The 21,539-nt window shown below is 39.6% G+C and overlaps 6 non-coding genes across 6 annotated transcripts; all 6 read right to left on the bottom strand.

Moving 5' to 3' along the window:
* Positions 1–32: 32 nt before the first annotated feature.
* Positions 33–124, bottom strand: TRNAM-CAU (transfer RNA methionine (anticodon CAU)). Its single transcript is given in 2 exon segments — positions 33–68; positions 88–124. It is a non-coding gene; the product is annotated as a tRNA-Met (tRNA).
* Positions 125–5,892: 5,768 nt separating this feature from the next.
* TRNAN-AUU (transfer RNA asparagine (anticodon AUU)) lies at positions 5,893–5,984 on the bottom strand. Its single transcript is given in 2 exon segments — positions 5,893–5,928; positions 5,948–5,984. It is a non-coding gene; the product is annotated as a tRNA-Asn (tRNA).
* Positions 5,985–7,306: 1,322 nt separating this feature from the next.
* On the bottom strand, positions 7,307–7,398 carry TRNAN-AUU (transfer RNA asparagine (anticodon AUU)). Its single transcript is given in 2 exon segments — positions 7,307–7,342; positions 7,362–7,398. It is a non-coding gene; the product is annotated as a tRNA-Asn (tRNA).
* Positions 7,399–11,146: 3,748 nt separating this feature from the next.
* TRNAN-AUU (transfer RNA asparagine (anticodon AUU)) lies at positions 11,147–11,238 on the bottom strand. The gene is given in 2 exon segments: positions 11,147–11,182; positions 11,202–11,238. It is a non-coding gene; the product is annotated as a tRNA-Asn (tRNA).
* A 1,322-nt stretch (positions 11,239–12,560) lies between these two features.
* Positions 12,561–12,652, bottom strand: TRNAN-AUU (transfer RNA asparagine (anticodon AUU)). The gene is given in 2 exon segments: positions 12,561–12,596; positions 12,616–12,652. It is a non-coding gene; the product is annotated as a tRNA-Asn (tRNA).
* Positions 12,653–19,827: 7,175 nt separating this feature from the next.
* Positions 19,828–19,919, bottom strand: TRNAM-CAU (transfer RNA methionine (anticodon CAU)). Its single transcript is given in 2 exon segments — positions 19,828–19,863; positions 19,883–19,919. It is a non-coding gene; the product is annotated as a tRNA-Met (tRNA).
* Between the last annotated feature and the right edge of the window lie 1,620 nt (positions 19,920–21,539).

Raw genomic sequence — 21,539 nt, 5'->3', positions numbered from 1 at the left:
TATTGCACGACATAACTTCCACAAAAAAGTACTGCCCCGGGTGAGGATCGAACTCACGACCTTCAGATAACTCAATTTAGAGCAGATTATGAGACTGACGCGCTGCCTACTGCGCTACCGAGGCACGGGAGAGAGTGAAGAAATATAATATTTATCTTTAACTGTCCTTTCAATATTTTAATATTAACTCGGCAAAATGTATTATTGCACGACATAACTTCCACAAAAAAGTACTGCCCCGAGTGAGGATCGAACTCACGACCTTCAGATAACTCAATTTAGAGCAGATTATGAGACTGACGCGCTGCCTACTGCGCTACCGAGGCACGGGAGAGAGTGAAGAAATATAATATTTAACTTTAACTGTCCTTTCATTATTTTAATATTAACTCGGCAAAATGTATTATCGCGCGACATAATTCCCACAAAAAAGTACTGCCCCGGGAGAGGATCTAATTCACGACCTTCAGATAACTCAATTTTGAGCAGATTATGAGACTGACGAGCTGCCTACTGCGCTACCGAGGCACGGGAGAGAGTGAAGAAATATAATATTTAACTTTAACTGTCCTTTCATTATTTTAATATTAACTCGGCAAAATGTATTATCGCGCGACATAACTCCCACAAAAAAGTACTGCCCTGGGTGAGGATCGAACTCACGACCTTCAGATAACTCAATTTAGAGCAGATTATTAGACAGACGCGCTGCCTACTGCGCTACCGAGGCACGGGAGAGAGTGAAGAATTATAATATTTAACATTAACTATCCTTTCAATATTTTAATATTAACTCGGCAAAATGTATTATCGCACGACATAACTCCCACATAAAAGTACTGCCCCGGGTGAGGATCGAACTCACGACCTTCAGATAACTCAATTTAGAGCAGATTATGAGACAGACGCGCTGCCTACTGCGCTACCGAGGCACGGGAGAGAGTGAAGAAAAATAATATTTAACATTAACTATCCTTTCAATATTTTAATATTAACTCGGCAAAATGCATTATCGCACGACATAACTCCCACAAAAATGTACTGTCCCGGGTGAGGATCGAACTCACGACCTTCAGATAACTCAATTTAGAGCAGATTATGAGACTGACGAGCTGCCTACTGCGCTACCGAGGCACGGGAGAGAGTGAAGAAAAATAATATTTAACATTAACTATCCTTTCAATATTTTAATATTAACTCGGCAAAATGCATTATTGCACGACATAACTCCCACAAAAATGTACTGTCCCGGGTGAGGATCGAACTCACGACCTTCAGATAACTCAATTTGGAGCAGATTATGAGACTGACGCGCTGCTTACTGCGCTACCGAGGCACGGGAGAGAGTGAAGAAATATAATATTTAACTTTAACTATCCTTTCAATATTTTAATATTAACTCGGCAAAATGCATTATTGCACGACATAACTCCCACAAAAACGTACTGTCCCGGGTGAGGATCGAACTCACGACCTTCAGATAACTCAATTTAGAGCAGATTATGAGACTGACGCGCTGCCTACTGCGCTACCGAGGCACGGTAGAGAGTGAAGAAATATAATATTTAACTTTAACTATCCTTTCAATATTTTAATATTAACTCGGCAAAATGTATTATTGCACGACATAACTCCCACAAAAATGTACTGTCCCGGGTGAGGATCGAACTCACGACCTTCAGATAACTCAATTTAGAGCAGATTATGAGACTGACGCGCTGCCTACTGCGCTACCGAGGCACGGGAGAGAGTGAAGAAATATAATATTTAACTTTAACTATCCTTTCAATATTTTAATATTTACTCGGCAAAATGTATTATTGCACGACATAACTCCCACAAAAATGTACTGTCCCGGGTGAGGATCGAACTCACGACCATCAGATAACTCAATTTAGAGCAGATTATGAGACTGACGCGCTGCCTACTGCGCTACCGAGGCACGGGAGAGAGTGAAGAAATATAATATTTAACTTTAAGTATCCTTTCACTATTTTAATATTAACTCGGCAAAATGTAATATTGCACGACATAACTCCCACAAAAATGTACTGTCCCGGGTGAGGATCGAACTCACGACCTTCAGATAACTCAATTTAGAGCAGATTATTAGACTGACGCGCTGCCTACTGCGCTACCGAGGCACGGGAGAGAGTGAAGAAATATAATATTTAACTTTAACTATCCTTTCAATATTTTAATATTAACTCGGCAAAATGTATTATTGCACGACATAACTCCCACAAAAATGTACTGTCCCGGGTGAGGATCGAACTCACGACCTTCAGATAACTCAATTTAGAGCAGATTATTAGACTGACGCGCTGCCTACTGCGCAACCGAGGCACGGGAGAGATTGAAGAAATATAATATTTAACTTTAACTATCCTTTCAATATTTTAATATTAACTCGGCAAAATGTATTATTGCACGACATAACTCCCACAAAAATGTACTGTCCCGGGTGAGGATCGAACTCACGACCTTCAGATAACTCAATTTAGAGCAGATTATTAGACTGACGCGCTGCCTACTGCGCTACCGAGGCACGGGAGAGAGTGAAGAAATATAATATTTAACTTTAGCTATCCTTTCAATATTTTAATATTAACTCGGCAAAATGTATTATTGCACGACATAACTCCCACAAAAATGTACTGTCCCGGGTGAGGATCGAACTCACGACCTTCAGATAACTCAATTTAGAGCAGATTATTAGACTGACGCGCTGCCTTCTGCGCTACCGAGGCACGGGAGAGATTGAAGAAATATAATATTTAACTTTAACTATCCTTTCAATATTTTAATATTAACTCGGCAAAATGTATTATTGCACGACATAACTCCCACAAAAATGTACTGTCCCGGGAGAGGATCGAACTCACGACCTTCAGATAACTCAATTTAGAGCAGATTATTAGACTGACGCGCTGCCTACTGCGCTACCGAGGCACGGGAGAGAGTGAAGAAATATAATATTTAACTTTAACTATCCTTTCAATATTTTAATATTAACTCGGCAAAATGTATTATTGCACGACATAACTCCCACAAAAATGTACTGTCCCGGGTGAGGATCGAACTCACGACCTTCAGATAACTCAATTTAGAGCAGATTATTAGACTGACGCGCTGCCTACTGCGCTACCGAGGCACGGGTTGAGATTGAAGAAATATAATATTTAACTTTAACTATCCTTTCAATATTTTAATATTAACTCGGCAAAATGTATTATTGCACGACATAACTCCCACAAAAATGTACTGTCCCGGGTGAGGATCGAACTCACGACCTTCAGATAACTCAATTTAGAGCAGATTATTAGACTGACGCGCTGCCTACTGCGCTACCGAGGCACGGGAGAGAGTGAAGAAATATAATATTTAACTTTAACTATCCTTTCAATATTTTAATATTAACTCGGCAAAATGTATTATTGCACGACATAACTCCCACAAAAATGTACTGTTCCGGGTGAGGATCGAACTCACGACCTTCAGATAACTCAATTTTGAGCAGATTATGAGACTGACGAGCTGCCTACTGCGCTACCGAGGCACGGGAGAGAGTGAAGAAATATAATATTTAGCTTTAACTATCCTTTCAATATTTTAATATTAACTCGGCAAAATGTATTATCGCACGACATAACTCCCACAAAACAGTACTGCCCCGGGTGAGGATCGAACTCACGACCTTCAGATAACTCAAATTAGAGCAGATTATGAGACTGACGCGCTGCCTACTGTGCTACCGAGGCACGTCAGAGAGTGAAGAAATGTAATATTTAACTTTAACTATCCTTTCATTATTTTAATATTAACTCGGCAAAATGTATTATTGCACGACATAACTCCCACAAAAAAGTACTGCTCCGGGTGAGGATCGAACTCACGACCTTCAGATAACTCAATTTAGAGCAGATTATGAGACTGACGCGCTGCCTACTGCGCTACCGAGGCACGGGAGAGAGTGAAGAAATATAATATTTAACTTTAACTATCCTTTCAATATTTTAATATTTACTCGGCAAAATGTATTATTGCACGACATAACTCCCACAAAAATGTACTGTCCCGGGTGAGGATCGAACTCACGCCCATCAGATAACTCAATTTAGAGTAGATTATGAGACTGACGCGCTGCCTACTGCGCTACCGAGGCACGGGAGAGAGTGAAGAAATATAATATTTAACTTTAAGTATCCTTTCACTATTTTAATATTAACTCGGCAAAATGTAATATTGCACGACATAACTCCCACAAAAATGTACTGTCCCGGGTGAGGATCGAACTCACGACCTTCAGATAACTCAATTTAGAGCAGATTATTAGACTGACGCGCTGCCTACTGCGCTACCGAGGCACGGGAGAGAGTGAAGAAATATAATATTTAACTTTAACTATCCTTTCAATATTTTAATATTAACTCGGCAAAATGTATTATTGCACGACATAACTCCCACAAAAATGTACTGTCCCGGGTGAGGATCGAACTCACGACCTTCAGATAACTCAATTTAGAGCAGATTATTAGACTGACGCGCTGCCTACTGCGCAACCGAGGCACGGGAGAGATTGAAGAAATATAATATTTAACTTTAACTATCCTTTCAATATTTTAATATTAACTCGGCAAAATGTATTATTGCACGACATAACTCCCACAAAAATGTACTGTCCCGGGTGAGGATCGAACTCACGACCTTCAGATAACTCAATTTAGAGCAGATTATTAGACTGACGCGCTGCCTACTGCGCTACCGAGGCACGGGAGAGAGTGAAGAAATATAATATTTAACTTTAGCTATCCTTTCAATATTTTAATATTAACTCGGCAAAATGTATTATTGCACGACATAACTCCCACAAAAATGTACTGTCCCGGGTGAGGATCGAACTCACGACCTTCAGATAACTCAATTTAGAGCAGATTATTAGACTGACGCGCTGCCTTCTGCGCTACCGAGGCACGGGAGAGATTGAAGAAATATAATATTTAACTTTAACTATCCTTTCAATATTTTAATATTAACTCGGCAAAATGTATTATTGCACGACATAACTCCCACAAAAATGTACTGTCCCGGGAGAGGATCGAACTCACGACCTTCAGATAACTCAATTTAGAGCAGATTATTAGACTGACGCGCTGCCTACTGCGCTACCGAGGCACGGGAGAGAGTGAAGAAATATAATATTTAACTTTAACTATCCTTTCAATATTTTAATATTAACTCGGCAAAATGTATTATTGCACGACATAACTCCCACAAAAATGTACTGTCCCGGGTGAGGATCGAACTCACGACCTTCAGATAACTCAATTTAGAGCAGATTATTAGACTGACGCGCTGCCTACTGCGCTACCGAGGCACGGGTTGAGATTGAAGAAATATAATATTTAACTTTAACTATCCTTTCAATATTTTAATATTAACTCGGCAAAATGTATTATTGCACGACATAACTCCCACAAAAATGTACTGTCCCGGGTGAGGATCGAACTCACGACCTTCAGATAACTCAATTTAGAGCAGATTATTAGACTGACGCGCTGCCTACTGCGCTACCGAGGCACGGGAGAGAGTGAAGAAATATAATATTTAACTTTAACTATCCTTTCAATATTTTAATATTAACTCGGCAAAATGTATTATTGCACGACATAACTCCCACAAAAATGTACTGTCCCGGGTGAGGATCGAACTCACGACCTTCAGATAACTCAATTTAGAGCAGATTATTAGACTGACGCGCTGCCTACTGCGCTACCGAGGCACGGAAGAGAGTGAAGAAATATAATATTTAACTTTAACTATCCTTTCAATATTTTAATATTAACTCGGCAAAATGTATTATTGCACGACATAACTCCCACAAAAATGTACTGTCCCGGGTGAGGATCGAACTCACGACCTTCAGATAACTCAATTTAGAGCAGATTAATTGACTGACGCGCTGCCTACTGCGCTACCGAGGCACGGGAGAGAGTGAAGAAATATAATATTTAACTTTAACTATCCTTTCACTATTTTAATATTAACTCGGCAAAATGTATTATTGCACGACATAACTCCCACAAAAATGTACTGTCCCGGGTGAGGATCGAACTCACGACCTTCAGATAACTCAATTTAGAGCAGATTATTAGACTGACGCGCTGCCTACTGCGCTACCGAGGCACGGGAGAGAGTGAAGAAATATAATATTTAACTTTAACTATCCTTTCACTATTTTAATATTAACTCGGCAAAATGTATTATTGCACGGCATAACTTCCACAAAAAAGTACTGCCCCGGGTGAGGATCGAACTCACGATCTTCAGATAACTCAATTTTGAGCAGATTATGAGACTGACGAGCTGCCTACTGCGCTACCGAGGCACGGGAGAGAGTGAAGAAATATAATATTTAACTTTAACTATCCTTTCAATATTTTAATATTAACTCGGCAAAATGTATTATTGCACGACATAACTTCCACAAAAAAGTACTGCCCCGGGTGAGGATCGAACTCACGACCTTCAGATAACTCAATTTAGAGCAGATTATTAGACTGACGCGCTGCCTACTGCGCTACCGAGGCACGGGAGAGAGTGAAGAAATATAATATTTAACTTTAACTATCCTTTCAATATTTTAATATTAACTCGAGAAAATGTATTATTGCACGACATAACTCCCACAAAAATGTACTGTTCCGGGTGAGGATCGAACTCACGACCTTCAGATAACTCAATTTTGAGCAGATTATGAGACTGACGAGCTGCCTACTGCGCTACCGAGGCACGGGAGAGAGTGAAGAAATATAATATTTAGCTTTAACTATCCTTTCAATATTTTAATATTAACTCGGCAAAATGTATTATCGCACGACATAACTCCCACAAAACAGTACTGCCCCGGGTGAGGATCGAACTCACGACCTTCAGATAACTCAAATTAGAGCAGATTATGAGACTGACGCGCTGCCTACTGTGCTACCGAGGCACGTCAGAGAGTGAAGAAATGTAATATTTAACTTTAACTATCCTTTCATTATTTTAATATTAACTCGGCAAAATGTATTATTGCACGACATAACTCCCACAAAAATGTACTGTCCCGGGTGAGGATCGAACTCACGACCTTCAGATAACTCAATTTAGAGCAGATTATTAGACTGACGCGCTGCCTACTGCGCTACCGAGGCACGGGAGAGAGTGAAGAAATATAATATTTAACTTTAACTATCCTTTCAATATTTTAATATTAACTCGGCAAAATGTATTATTGCACGACATAACTCCCACAAAAATGTACTGTCCCGGGTGAGGATCGAACTCACGACCTTCAGATAACTCAATTTAGAGCAGATTAATTGACTGACGCGCTGCCTACTGCGCTACCGAGGCACGGGAGAGAGTGAAGAAATATAATATTTAACTTTAACTATCCTTTCACTATTTTAATATTAACTCGGCAAAATGTATTATTGCACGACATAACTCCCACAAAAATGTACTGTCCCGGGTGAGGATCGAACTCACGACCTTCAGATAACTCAATTTAGAGCAGATTATTAGACTGACGCGCTGCCTACTGCGCAACCGAGGCACGGGAGAGATTGAAGAAATATAATATTTAACTTTAACTATCCTTTCAATATTTTAATATTAACTCGGCAAAATGTATTATTGCACGACATAACTCCCACAAAAATGTACTGTCCCGGGTGAGGATCGAACTCACGACCTTCAGATAACTCAATTTAGAGCAGATTATTAGACTGACGCGCTGCCTACTGCGCTACCGAGGCACGGGAGAGAGTGAAGAAATATAATATTTAACTTTAGCTATCCTTTCAATATTTTAATATTAACTCGGCAAAATGTATTATTGCACGACATAACTCCCACAAAAATGTACTGTCCCGGGTGAGGATCGAACTCACGACCTTCAGATAACTCAATTTAGAGCAGATTATTAGACTGACGCGCTGCCTTCTGCGCTACCGAGGCACGGGAGAGATTGAAGAAATATAATATTTAACTTTAACTATCCTTTCAATATTTTAATATTAACTCGGCAAAATGTATTATTGCACGACATAACTCCCACAAAAATGTACTGTCCCGGGAGAGGATCGAACTCACGACCTTCAGATAACTCAATTTAGAGCAGATTATTAGACTGACGCGCTGCCTACTGCGCTACCGAGGCACGGGAGAGAGTGAAGAAATATAATATTTAACTTTAACTATCCTTTCAATATTTTAATATTAACTCGGCAAAATGTATTATTGCACGACATAACTCCCACAAAAATGTACTGTCCCGGGTGAGGATCGAACTCACGACCTTCAGATAACTCAATTTAGAGCAGATTATTAGACTGACGCGCTGCCTACTGCGCTACCGAGGCACGGGTTGAGATTGAAGAAATATAATATTTAACTTTAACTATCCTTTCAATATTTTAATATTAACTCGGCAAAATGTATTATTGCACGACATAACTCCCACAAAAATGTACTGTCCCGGGTGAGGATCGAACTCACGACCTTCAGATAACTCAATTTAGAGCAGATTATTAGACTGACGCGCTGCCTACTGCGCTACCGAGGCACGGGAGAGAGTGAAGAAATATAATATTTAACTTTAACTATCCTTTCAATATTTTAATATTAACTCGGCAAAATGTATTATTGCACGACATAACTCCCACAAAAATGTACTGTTCCGGGTGAGGATCGAACTCACGACCTTCAGATAACTCAATTTTGAGCAGATTATGAGACTGACGAGCTGCCTACTGCGCTACCGAGGCACGGGAGAGAGTGAAGAAATATAATATTTAGCTTTAACTATCCTTTCAATATTTTAATATTAACTCGGCAAAATGTATTATCGCACGACATAACTCCCACAAAACAGTACTGCCCCGGGTGAGGATCGAACTCACGACCTTCAGATAACTCAAATTAGAGCAGATTATGAGACTGACGCGCTGCCTACTGTGCTACCGAGGCACGTCAGAGAGTGAAGAAATGTAATATTTAACTTTAACTATCCTTTCATTATTTTAATATTAACTCGGCAAAATGTATTATTGCACGACATAACTCCCACAAAAAAGTACTGCTCCGGGTGAGGATCGAACTCACGACCTTCAGATAACTCAATTTAGAGCAGATTATGAGACTGACGCGCTGCCTACTGCGCTACCGAGGCACGGGAGAGAGTGAAGAAATATAATATTTAACTTTAACTATCCTTTCAATATTTTAATATTTACTCGGCAAAATGTATTATTGCACGACATAACTCCCACAAAAATGTACTGTCCCGGGTGAGGATCGAACTCACGCCCATCAGATAACTCAATTTAGAGTAGATTATGAGACTGACGCGCTGCCTACTGCGCTACCGAGGCACGGGAGAGAGTGAAGAAATATAATATTTAACTTTAAGTATCCTTTCACTATTTTAATATTAACTCGGCAAAATGTAATATTGCACGACATAACTCCCACAAAAATGTACTGTCCCGGGTGAGGATCGAACTCACGACCTTCAGATAACTCAATTTAGAGCAGATTATTAGACTGACGCGCTGCCTACTGCGCTACCGAGGCACGGGAGAGAGTGAAGAAATATAATATTTAACTTTAACTATCCTTTCAATATTTTAATATTAACTCGGCAAAATGTATTATTGCACGACATAACTCCCACAAAAATGTACTGTCCCGGGTGAGGATCGAACTCACGACCTTCAGATAACTCAATTTAGAGCAGATTATTAGACTGACGCGCTGCCTACTGCGCAACCGAGGCACGGGAGAGATTGAAGAAATATAATATTTAACTTTAACTATCCTTTCAATATTTTAATATTAACTCGGCAAAATGTATTATTGCACGACATAACTCCCACAAAAATGTACTGTCCCGGGTGAGGATCGAACTCACGACCTTCAGATAACTCAATTTAGAGCAGATTATTAGACTGACGCGCTGCCTACTGCGCTACCGAGGCACGGGAGAGAGTGAAGAAATATAATATTTAACTTTAGCTATCCTTTCAATATTTTAATATTAACTCGGCAAAATGTATTATTGCACGACATAACTCCCACAAAAATGTACTGTCCCGGGTGAGGATCGAACTCACGACCTTCAGATAACTCAATTTAGAGCAGATTATTAGACTGACGCGCTGCCTTCTGCGCTACCGAGGCACGGGAGAGATTGAAGAAATATAATATTTAACTTTAACTATCCTTTCAATATTTTAATATTAACTCGGCAAAATGTATTATTGCACGACATAACTCCCACAAAAATGTACTGTCCCGGGAGAGGATCGAACTCACGACCTTCAGATAACTCAATTTAGAGCAGATTATTAGACTGACGCGCTGCCTACTGCGCTACCGAGGCACGGGAGAGAGTGAAGAAATATAATATTTAACTTTAACTATCCTTTCAATATTTTAATATTAACTCGGCAAAATGTATTATTGCACGACATAACTCCCACAAAAATGTACTGTCCCGGGTGAGGATCGAACTCACGACCTTCAGATAACTCAATTTAGAGCAGATTATTAGACTGACGCGCTGCCTACTGCGCTACCGAGGCACGGGTTGAGATTGAAGAAATATAATATTTAACTTTAACTATCCTTTCAATATTTTAATATTAACTCGGCAAAATGTATTATTGCACGACATAACTCCCACAAAAATGTACTGTCCCGGGTGAGGATCGAACTCACGACCTTCAGATAACTCAATTTAGAGCAGATTATTAGACTGACGCGCTGCCTACTGCGCTACCGAGGCACGGGAGAGAGTGAAGAAATATAATATTTAACTTTAACTATCCTTTCAATATTTTAATATTAACTCGGCAAAATGTATTATTGCACGACATAACTCCCACAAAAATGTACTGTCCCGGGTGAGGATCGAACTCACGACCTTCAGATAACTCAATTTAGAGCAGATTATTAGACTGACGCGCTGCCTACTGCGCTACCGAGGCACGGAAGAGAGTGAAGAAATATAATATTTAACTTTAACTATCCTTTCAATATTTTAATATTAACTCGGCAAAATGTATTATTGCACGACATAACTCCCACAAAAATGTACTGTCCCGGGTGAGGATCGAACTCACGACCTTCAGATAACTCAATTTAGAGCAGATTAATTGACTGACGCGCTGCCTACTGCGCTACCGAGGCACGGGAGAGAGTGAAGAAATATAATATTTAACTTTAACTATCCTTTCACTATTTTAATATTAACTCGGCAAAATGTATTATTGCACGACATAACTCCCACAAAAATGTACTGTCCCGGGTGAGGATCGAACTCACGACCTTCAGATAACTCAATTTAGAGCAGATTATTAGACTGACGCGCTGCCTACTGCGCTACCGAGGCACGGGAGAGAGTGAAGAAATATAATATTTAACTTTAACTATCCTTTCACTATTTTAATATTAACTCGGCAAAATGTATTATTGCACGGCATAACTTCCACAAAAAAGTACTGCCCCGGGTGAGGATCGAACTCACGATCTTCAGATAACTCAATTTTGAGCAGATTATGAGACTGACGAGCTGCCTACTGCGCTACCGAGGCACGGGAGAGAGTGAAGAAATATAATATTTAACTTTAACTATCCTTTCAATATTTTAATATTAACTCGGCAAAATGTATTATTGCACGACATAACTTCCACAAAAAAGTACTGCCCCGGGTGAGGATCGAACTCACGACCTTCAGATAACTCAATTTAGAGCAGATTATTAGACTGACGCGCTGCCTACTGCGCTACCGAGGCACGGGAGAGAGTGAAGAAATATAATATTTAACTTTAACTATCCTTTCAATATTTTAATATTAACTCGAGAAAATGTATTATTGCACGACATAACTCCCACAAAAATGTACTGTTCCGGGTGAGGATCGAACTCACGACCTTCAGATAACTCAATTTTGAGCAGATTATGAGACTGACGAGCTGCCTACTGCGCTACCGAGGCACGGGAGAGAGTGAAGAAATATAATATTTAGCTTTAACTATCCTTTCAATATTTTAATATTAACTCGGCAAAATGTATTATCGCACGACATAACTCCCACAAAACAGTACTGCCCCGGGTGAGGATCGAACTCACGACCTTCAGATAACTCAAATTAGAGCAGATTATGAGACTGACGCGCTGCCTACTGTGCTACCGAGGCACGTCAGAGAGTGAAGAAATGTAATATTTAACTTTAACTATCCTTTCATTATTTTAATATTAACTCGGCAAAATGTATTATTGCACGACATAACTCCCACAAAAATGTACTGTCCCGGGTGAGGATCGAACTCACGACCTTCAGATAACTCAATTTAGAGCAGATTATTAGACTGACGCGCTGCCTACTGCGCTACCGAGGCACGGGAGAGAGTGAAGAAATATAATATTTAACTTTAACTATCCTTTCAATATTTTAATATTAACTCGGCAAAATGTATTATTGCACGACATAACTCCCACAAAAATGTACTGTCCCGGGTGAGGATCGAACTCACGACCTTCAGATAACTCAATTTAGAGCAGATTAATTGACTGACGCGCTGCCTACTGCGCTACCGAGGCACGGGAGAGAGTGAAGAAATATAATATTTAACTTTAACTATCCTTTCACTATTTTAATATTAACTCGGCAAAATGTATTATTGCACGACATAACTCCCACAAAAATGTACTGTCCCGGGTGAGGATCGAACTCACGACCTTCAGATAACTCAATTTAGAGCAGATTATTAGACTGACGCGCTGCCTACTGCGCTACCGAGGCACGGGAGAGAGTGAAGAAATATAATATTTAACTTTAACTATCCTTTCACTATTTTAATATTAACTCGGCAAAATGTATTATTGCACGGCATAACTTCCACAAAAAAGTACTGCCCCGGGTGAGGATCGAACTCACGATCTTCAGATAACTCAATTTTGAGCAGATTATGAGACTGACGAGCTGCCTACTGCGCTACCGAGGCACGGGAGAGAGTGAAGAAATATAATATTTAACTTTAACTTTCCTTTCAATATTTTAATATTAACTCGGCAAAATGTATTATTGCACGACATAACTTCCACAAAAAAGTACTGCCCCGGGTGAGGATCGAACTCACGACCTTCAGATAACTCAATTTAGAGCAGATTATTAGACTGACGCGCTGCCTACTGCGCTACCGAGGCACGGGAGAGAGTGAAGAAATATAATATTTAACTTTAACTATCCTTTCAATATTTTAATATTAACTCGAGAAAATGTATTATTGCACGACATAACTCCCACAAAAATGTACTGTTCCGGGTGAGGATCGAACTCACGACCTTCAGATAACTCAATTTTGAGCAGATTATGAGACTGACGAGCTGCCTACTGCGCTACCGAGGCACGGGAGAGAGTGAAGAAATATAATATTTAGCTTTAACTATCCTTTCAATATTTTAATATTAACTCGGCAAAATGTATTATCGCACGACATAACTCCCACAAAACAGTACTGCCCCGGGTGAGGATCGAACTCACGACCTTCAGATAACTCAAATTAGAGCAGATTATGAGACTGACGCGCTGCCTACTGTGCTACCGAGGCACGTCAGAGAGTGAAGAAATGTAATATTTAACTTTAACTATCCTTTCATTATTTTAATATTAACTCGGCAAAATGTATTATTGCACGACATAACTCCCACAAAAAAGTACTGCTCCGGGTGAGGATCGAACTCACGACCTTCAGATAACTCAATTTAGAGCAGATTATGAGACTGACGCGCTGCCTACTGCGCTAAGGTGGCACGTGAGAGAGTGAAGAAATGTAATATTTAACTTTAACTATCCATTAATTATTTTAATATTAACTCGGCAAAATTTATAATTGCACGACATAATTCCACAAAAAAGTACTGCCCCGGGAGAGGATCGAACTCACGACCTTCAGATAACTCAATTTAGAGCAGAGTATGAGACTGACGCGCTGCTTACTGCGCTACCGAGGCACATGAGAGAGTGAAGAAAAAGAATATTTAACTTTAACTATCCTTTCATTATTTTAATATTAACTCGGCAGAATGTATTATTGCCCGACATAACTCCCACAAAAATGTACTGTCCCGGGTGAGGATCGAACTCACGACCTTCAGATAACTCAATTTAGAGCAGATTATGAGACTGACGCGCTGCTTACTGCGCTACCGAGGCACATGAGAGAGTGAAGAAAAAAAATATTTAACTTTAACTATCCTTTCATTATTTTAATATTAACTCGGCAAAATGTATTATTGCCCGACATAACTCCCACAAAAAAGTGCTGCCCCTGGTGAGGATCGAACTCATGACCTTCAGATAACTCAATTTAGAGCAGATTATGAGACTGACGCGCTGCCTACTGCGCTTCCAAAGCACGTGAGAGAGTGAAGAAATATAATATTTAACCTTAACTATCCTTTCATTATTTTAATATTAACTCGGCAAAATGTATTATCGCACGACATAACTCCCACAAAAAGTACTGCCCCGGGAGAGGATCGATCTCACGACCTTCAGATAACTCAATTTAAAGCAGATTATGAGACTGACGCGCTGCCTACTGCTCTACCGAGGCACGGGAGACAGTGAAGAAATATAATATTTAACTTGAACTATCCTTTAATTATTTTAATATTAACTCGGCAAAATGTATTATTGCACGACATAACTCCCACAAAAAAGTGCTGCCCCGGGTGAGGTTCGAACTCACGACCTTCAGATAACTCAATTTAGAGCAGATTATGAGACTGACGCGCTGCTTACTGCGCTACCGAGGCACGTGAGAGAGTGAAGAGATATAATATTTAACTTTAACTATCCTTTCGTTATTTTAATATTAACTCGGCAAAATGTATTATTGCACGACATAACTCCCACAAAAAAGTACTTACCCGGGTGATATCGAACTCACGACCTTCAGAGAACTCAATTTAGAGCAGATTATGAGACTGACGCGCTACCTACTGCACTACCGAGGAACATGAGAGAGGGAAGAAATATAATATTTAACTTTAACTATCCTTTCATTATTTTAATATTAACTCGGCAAAATGTAATATTGCACGACATTACTCCCACAAAAAAGTACTGCCCCTTTTGAGGATCGATCTCACGACCTTCAGATAACTCAATTTAGAGCAGATTATGAGACTGACGCGCTGCCTACTGCGCTACCGAGGAACATGAGAGAGTGAAGAAATATAATATTTAACTTTAACTATCCTTTAATTATTTTAATATTAACTCGGCAAAATATATTATTGCACGACATAACTCCCACAAAAAAGTGCTGCCCCGGGTGAGGATCGAACTCATGACCTTCAGATAACTCAATTTAGAGCAGATTATGAGACGGACGCGCTGCCTACTGTGCTACCGAGGCACGGTAGAGAATGAAGAAATATAATATTTAACTTTAACTATCCTTTCATTATTTTAATATTAACTCGGCAAAATGTAATATTGCACGACATTACTCCTACAAAAAAGTGCTGCCCCTTTTGAGGATCGAACTCATGACCTTCAGATAACTCAATTTAGAGCAGATTATGAGACTGACGCGCTGCCTACTGCACTACCGAGGCACGTGAGAGAGTGAAGAGATATAATATTTAACTTTAACTATCCTTTCGTTATTTTAATATTAACTCGGCAAAATGTATTATTGCACGACATAACATCCACAAAAAAGTACTGCCCCGGGAGAGGATCGATCTCACGACCTTCAGATAACTCAATTTAGAGCAGATTATGAGACTGACGCGCTGCCTACTGCGCTACCGATGCGCATGAGAGTGTGAAGAAATATAATATTTAACTTTAACTATCCTTTCATTATTTTAATATTAACTCGGCGAAAAGTATTATTGCACGACGTAACTCCCCAAAAAAGTACTGCCCCGGGAGAGGATCGAACTCACGACCTTCAGATAACTCAATTTAGAGCAGATTATGAGACGGACGCGCTGCCTACTGTGCTACCGAGGCACGGGTGAGAGTGAAGAAATATAATATTTAACTTTAACTATCCTTTCATTATTTTAATATTAACTCGGCAAAATGTAATATTGCACGACATAATTCCACAAAAAAGTGCTGCTCCTTTTGAGGATCGAACTCACGACCTTCAGATAACTCAATTTTGAGCAGATTATGAGACTGACGCGCTGCTTACTGCGCTACCGAGGCACGTGAGAGAGTGAAGAGATATAATATTTAACTTTAACTATCCTTTCGTTATTTTAATATTAACTCGGCAAAATGTATTATTGCACGACATAACTCCCACAAAAAAGTACTTACCCGGGTGATATCGAACTCACGACCTTCAGAGAACTCAATTTAGAGCAGATTATGAGACTGACGCGCTGCCTACTGCGCTACCGAGGAACATGAGAGAGTGAAGAAATATAATATTTAACTTTAACTATCCTTTAATTATTTTAATATTAACTCGGCAAAATATATTATTGCACGACATAACTCCCACAAAAAAGTGCTGCCCCGGGTGAGGATCGAACTCATGACCTTCAGATAACTCAATTTAGAGCAGATTATGAGACGGACGCGCTGCCTACTGTGCTACCGAGGCACGGGAGAGAGTGAAGAAATATAATATTTAACTTTAACTATCCTTTCATTATTTTAATATTAACTCGGCAAAATGTAATATTGCACGACATTACTCCTACAAAAAAGTGCTGCCCCTTTTGAGGATCGAACTCATGACCTTCAGATACCTCAATTTAGAGCAGATTATGAGACTGACGCGCTGCCTACTGCACTACCGAGGCACGTGAGAGAGTGAAGAGATATAATATTTAACTTTAACTATCCTTTCGTTATTTTAATATTAACTCGGCAAAATCTATTATTGCACGACATAACATCCACAAAAAAGTACTGCCCCGGGAGAGGACCGATCTCACGACCTTCAGATAACTCAATTTAGAGCAGATCATGAGACTGACGCGCTGCCTACTGCGCTACCGATGCGCATGAGAGTGTGAAGAAATATAATATTTAACTTTAACTATCCTTTCATTATTTTAATATTAACTCGGCAAAAAGTATTATTGCACGACGTAACTCCCCAAAAAAGTACTGCCCCAGGAGAGGATCGAACTCACGACCTTCAGATAACTCAATTTAGAGCAGATTATGAGACGGACGCGCTGCCTACTGCTCTACCGAGGCACGGGAGACAGTGAAGAAATATAATATTTAACTTTAACTATCCTTTCATTATATTAATATTAACTCTGCAAAATATATTATGATTGCACGACATAACTCCCACAAAACAGTACTGCCGCGGATAAGGATCGAACTCACGACCTTCAGATAACTCAATTTAGAGCAGATCATGAGACTGACACGCTGCCTACTGCGCTAACGAGGCACATGAGAGAGTGAAGAAAAAAATATTTAACTTTAACTATCCTTTCAGTTTTTTAATATTAACTCGGCAAAATGTATTATTGCACGACATAACTCCCACAAAAAGTACAGCCCCGGGAGAGGATCGATCTCACGACCTTCAGATAACTCAATTTAGAGCAGATTATGAGACTGACGCGCTGCCTACTGCGCTACCGAGGAACATGAGAGAGTGAAGAAATATAACATTTAACTTTAACTATCCTTTAATTATTTTAATATTAACTCGGCAAAATGTATTATTGCACGACATAACTCCCACAAAAAAGTGCTGCCCCGGGTAAGGATCGAACTCATGACCTTCAGATAACTCAATTTAGAGCAGATTATGAGACTGACGCGCTGCCTACTGCACTACCGAGGCACGTGAGAGAGTGAAGAGATATAATATTTAACTTTAACTATCCTTTCGTTATTTTAATATTAACTCGGCAAAATGTATTATTGCACGACATAACTAACACCAAAAAGTACTTACCCGGGTGATATCGAACTCACGACCTTCAGAGAACTCAATTTAGAGCAGATTATGAGACTGACGCGCTGCCTACTGCACTACCGAGGAATATGAGAGAGTGAAGAAATATAATATTTAACTTTAACTATCCTTTCATTATTTTAATATTAACTCGGCAAAATGTAATATTGCACGACATTACTCCCACAAAAAAGTGCTGCCCCTTTTGAGGATCGAACTCATGACCTTCAGATAACTCAATTTAGAGCAGATTATGAGACTGACGCGCTGCCTACTTCACTACCGAGGAACATGAGAGAGTGAAGAAATATAATATTTAACTTTAACTATCCTTTCATTATTTTAATATTAACTCGGCAAAATGTAATATTGCACGACATTACTCCCACAAAAAAGTGCTGCCCCTTTTGAGGATCGAACTCACGACCTTCAGATAACTCAATTTAGAGCAGATTATGAGACTGACGCGCTGTCTACTGCACTACCGAGGAACATGAGAGAGTGAAGAAATATAATATTTAACTTTAACTATCCTTTCATTATTTTAATATTAACTCGGCAAAAAGTATTATTGCACGACGTAACTCCCCAAAAAAGTACTGCCCCGGGAGAGGATCGAACTCACGACCTTCAGATAACTCAATTTAGAGCAGATTATGAGACGGACGCGCTGCCTATTGCTCTACCGAGGCACGGGAGACAGTGAAGAAATATAATATTTAACTTTAACTATCCTTTCATTATTTTATTATTAACTCTGCAAAATGTATTATTGCGTGACATAACTCCCACAAAACAGTACAGCCCCGGGTGAGGATCGAACTCACGACCTTCAGATAACTCAATTTAGAGCAGATTATGAGACTGACGTGCTGCCTACTGCGCTACCCAGGCACGGGAGAGAGTGAAGAAATATAATATTTAACTTTAACTATCCTTTCATTATTTTAACATTAACCCGGCAAAATGTATTATTGCACGACATAACTCCCACAAAAAAGTACTGCCCCGGGTGAGGATCGAACTCACAACCTTCAGATAACTCAATTTAGAGCAGATAATGAGACTGACGCGCTGCCTACTGCGCTACCCAGGCACGGGTGAGAGTGAAGAAATATTATATTTAACTTTAACTATCCTTTCATTATTTTAATATTAACTCAGCAAAATGTATTAATGCACGACGAAACTCCCACAAAAAAGTACTGACCCGGGAGAGGATCGAACTCACGACCTTCAGATAACTCAATTTAGAGCAGATTATGAGACTGACGCGCTGCCTACTGCGCTACCGAGGCACACGAAAGAATAAAGAAAAAAAATATTTAACTTTAACTATTCTTTCATTATTTTAATATTAACTCGGCAAAAAGTATTATTGCACGACGTAACTCCCACAAAAAAGTACTGCCCCGGGAGAGGATCGATCTCACGACCTTCAGATAACTCAATTTAGAGCAGATTATGAGACTGACGCGCTGCCTACTGCGCTACCGATGCGCATGAGAGTGTGAAGAAATATAATATTTAACTTTAACTATCCTTTCATTATATTAATATTAACTCTGCAAAATATATTATTATTGCACGACATAACTCCCACAAAACAGTACTGCCCCGGGAGAGGATCGAACTCACGACCTTCAGATAACTCAATTTAGAGCAGATCATGAGACTGACCCGCTGCCTACTGCGCTATCGAGGCACGGGAGAGAGTGAAGAAATATAATATTTAACTTTAACTATCCTTTCATTATTTTAATATTAACTCTGCAAAATGTATTATTGCACGACATAACATCCACAAAAAAGTACTGCCCCGGGTGAGGATCGAACTCACGACCTTCAGATAACTCAATTTAGAGCAGATTATGAGACTGACGCGCTGCCTACTGCGCTACCGAGGCACGGGAGAGAGTGAAGAGATATAATATTTAACTTTAACTATCCTTTCATTATTTTAATATTAACTCTGCAAAATGTATTATTGCACGACATAACATCCACAAAAAAGTACTGCCCCGGGTGAGGATCGAACTCACGACCTTCAGAGAACTCAATTTAGAGCAGATTATAAGACTGACGCGCTGCCTACTGCACTACCGAGGAACATGAGAGAGTGAAGAAATATAATATTTAACTTTAACTATCCTTTCATTATTTTAATATTAACTCGGCAAAATGTATTATTGCACGACATAACTCCCACAAAAAAGTGCTGCCCCGGGTAAGGATCGAACTCATGACCTTCAGATAACTCAATTTAGAGCAGATTATGAGACTGACGCGCTGCCTACTGCACTACCGAGGCACGTGAGAGAGTGAAGAGATATAATATTTAACTTTAACTATCCTTTCGTTATTTTAATATTAACTCGGCAAAATGTAATATTGCACGACATTACTCCCACAAAAAAGTGCTGCCCCTTTTGAGGATCGAACTCATGACCTTCAGATAACTCAATTTAGAGCAGATTATGAGACTGACGCGCTGCCTACTTCACTACCGAGGAACATGAGAGAGTGAAGAAATATAATATTTAACTTTAACTATCCTTTCATTATTTTAATATTAACTCGGCAAAATGTAATATTGCACGACATTACTCCCACAAAAAAGTGCTGCCCCTTTTGAGGATCGAACTCACGACCTTCAGATAACTCAATTTAGAGCAGATTATGAGACTGACGCGCTGTCTACTGCACTACCGAGGAACATGAGAGAGTGAAGAAATATAATATTTAACTTTAACTATCCTTTCATTATTTTAATATTAACTCGGCAAAAAGTATTATTGCACGACGTAACTCCCCAAAAAAGTACTGCCCCGGGAGAGGATCGAACTCACGACCTTCAGATAACTCAATTTAGAGCAGATTATGAGACGGACGCGCTGCCTATTGCTCTACCGAGGCACGGGAGACAGTGAAGAAATATAATATTTAACTTTAACTATCCTTTCATTATTTTATTATTAACTCTGCAAAATGTATTATTGCGTGACATAACTCCCACAAAACAGTACAGCCCCGGGTGAGGATCGAACTCACGACCTTCAGATAACTCAATTTAGAGCAGATTATGAGACTGACGTGCTGCCTACTGCGCTACCCAGGCACGGGAGAGAGTGAAGAAATATAATATTTAACTTTAACTATCCTTTCATTATTTTAACATTAACCCGGCAAAATGTATTATTGCACGACATAACTCCCACAAAAAAGTACTGCCCCGGGTGAGGATCGAACTCACAACCTTCAGATAACTCAATTTAGAGCAGATAATGAGACTGACGCGCTGCCTACTGCGCTACCCAGGCACGGGTGAGAGTGAAGAAATATTATATTTAACTTTAACTATCCTTTCATTATTTTAATATTAACTCAGCAAAATGTATTAATGCACGACGAAACTCCCACAAAAAAGTACTGCCCCGGGAGAGGATCGAACTCACGACCTTCAGATAACTCAATTTAGAGTAGATTATGAGACTGACGCGTTGCCCACTGCGCTACCGAGGTACGTG

This window comes from Parasteatoda tepidariorum, chromosome 9 (genome assembly GCF_982258835.1).
Source record: "Parasteatoda tepidariorum strain Cologne lab strain chromosome 9, Ptep-v5.0, whole genome shotgun sequence".
NCBI classification, from domain to species: Eukaryota; Metazoa; Arthropoda; class Arachnida; order Araneae; family Theridiidae; genus Parasteatoda; species Parasteatoda tepidariorum.
The sequence above is the reverse complement of the archived record's forward strand: the minus strand, read 5'-3'. Positions and strand labels throughout refer to the sequence as shown.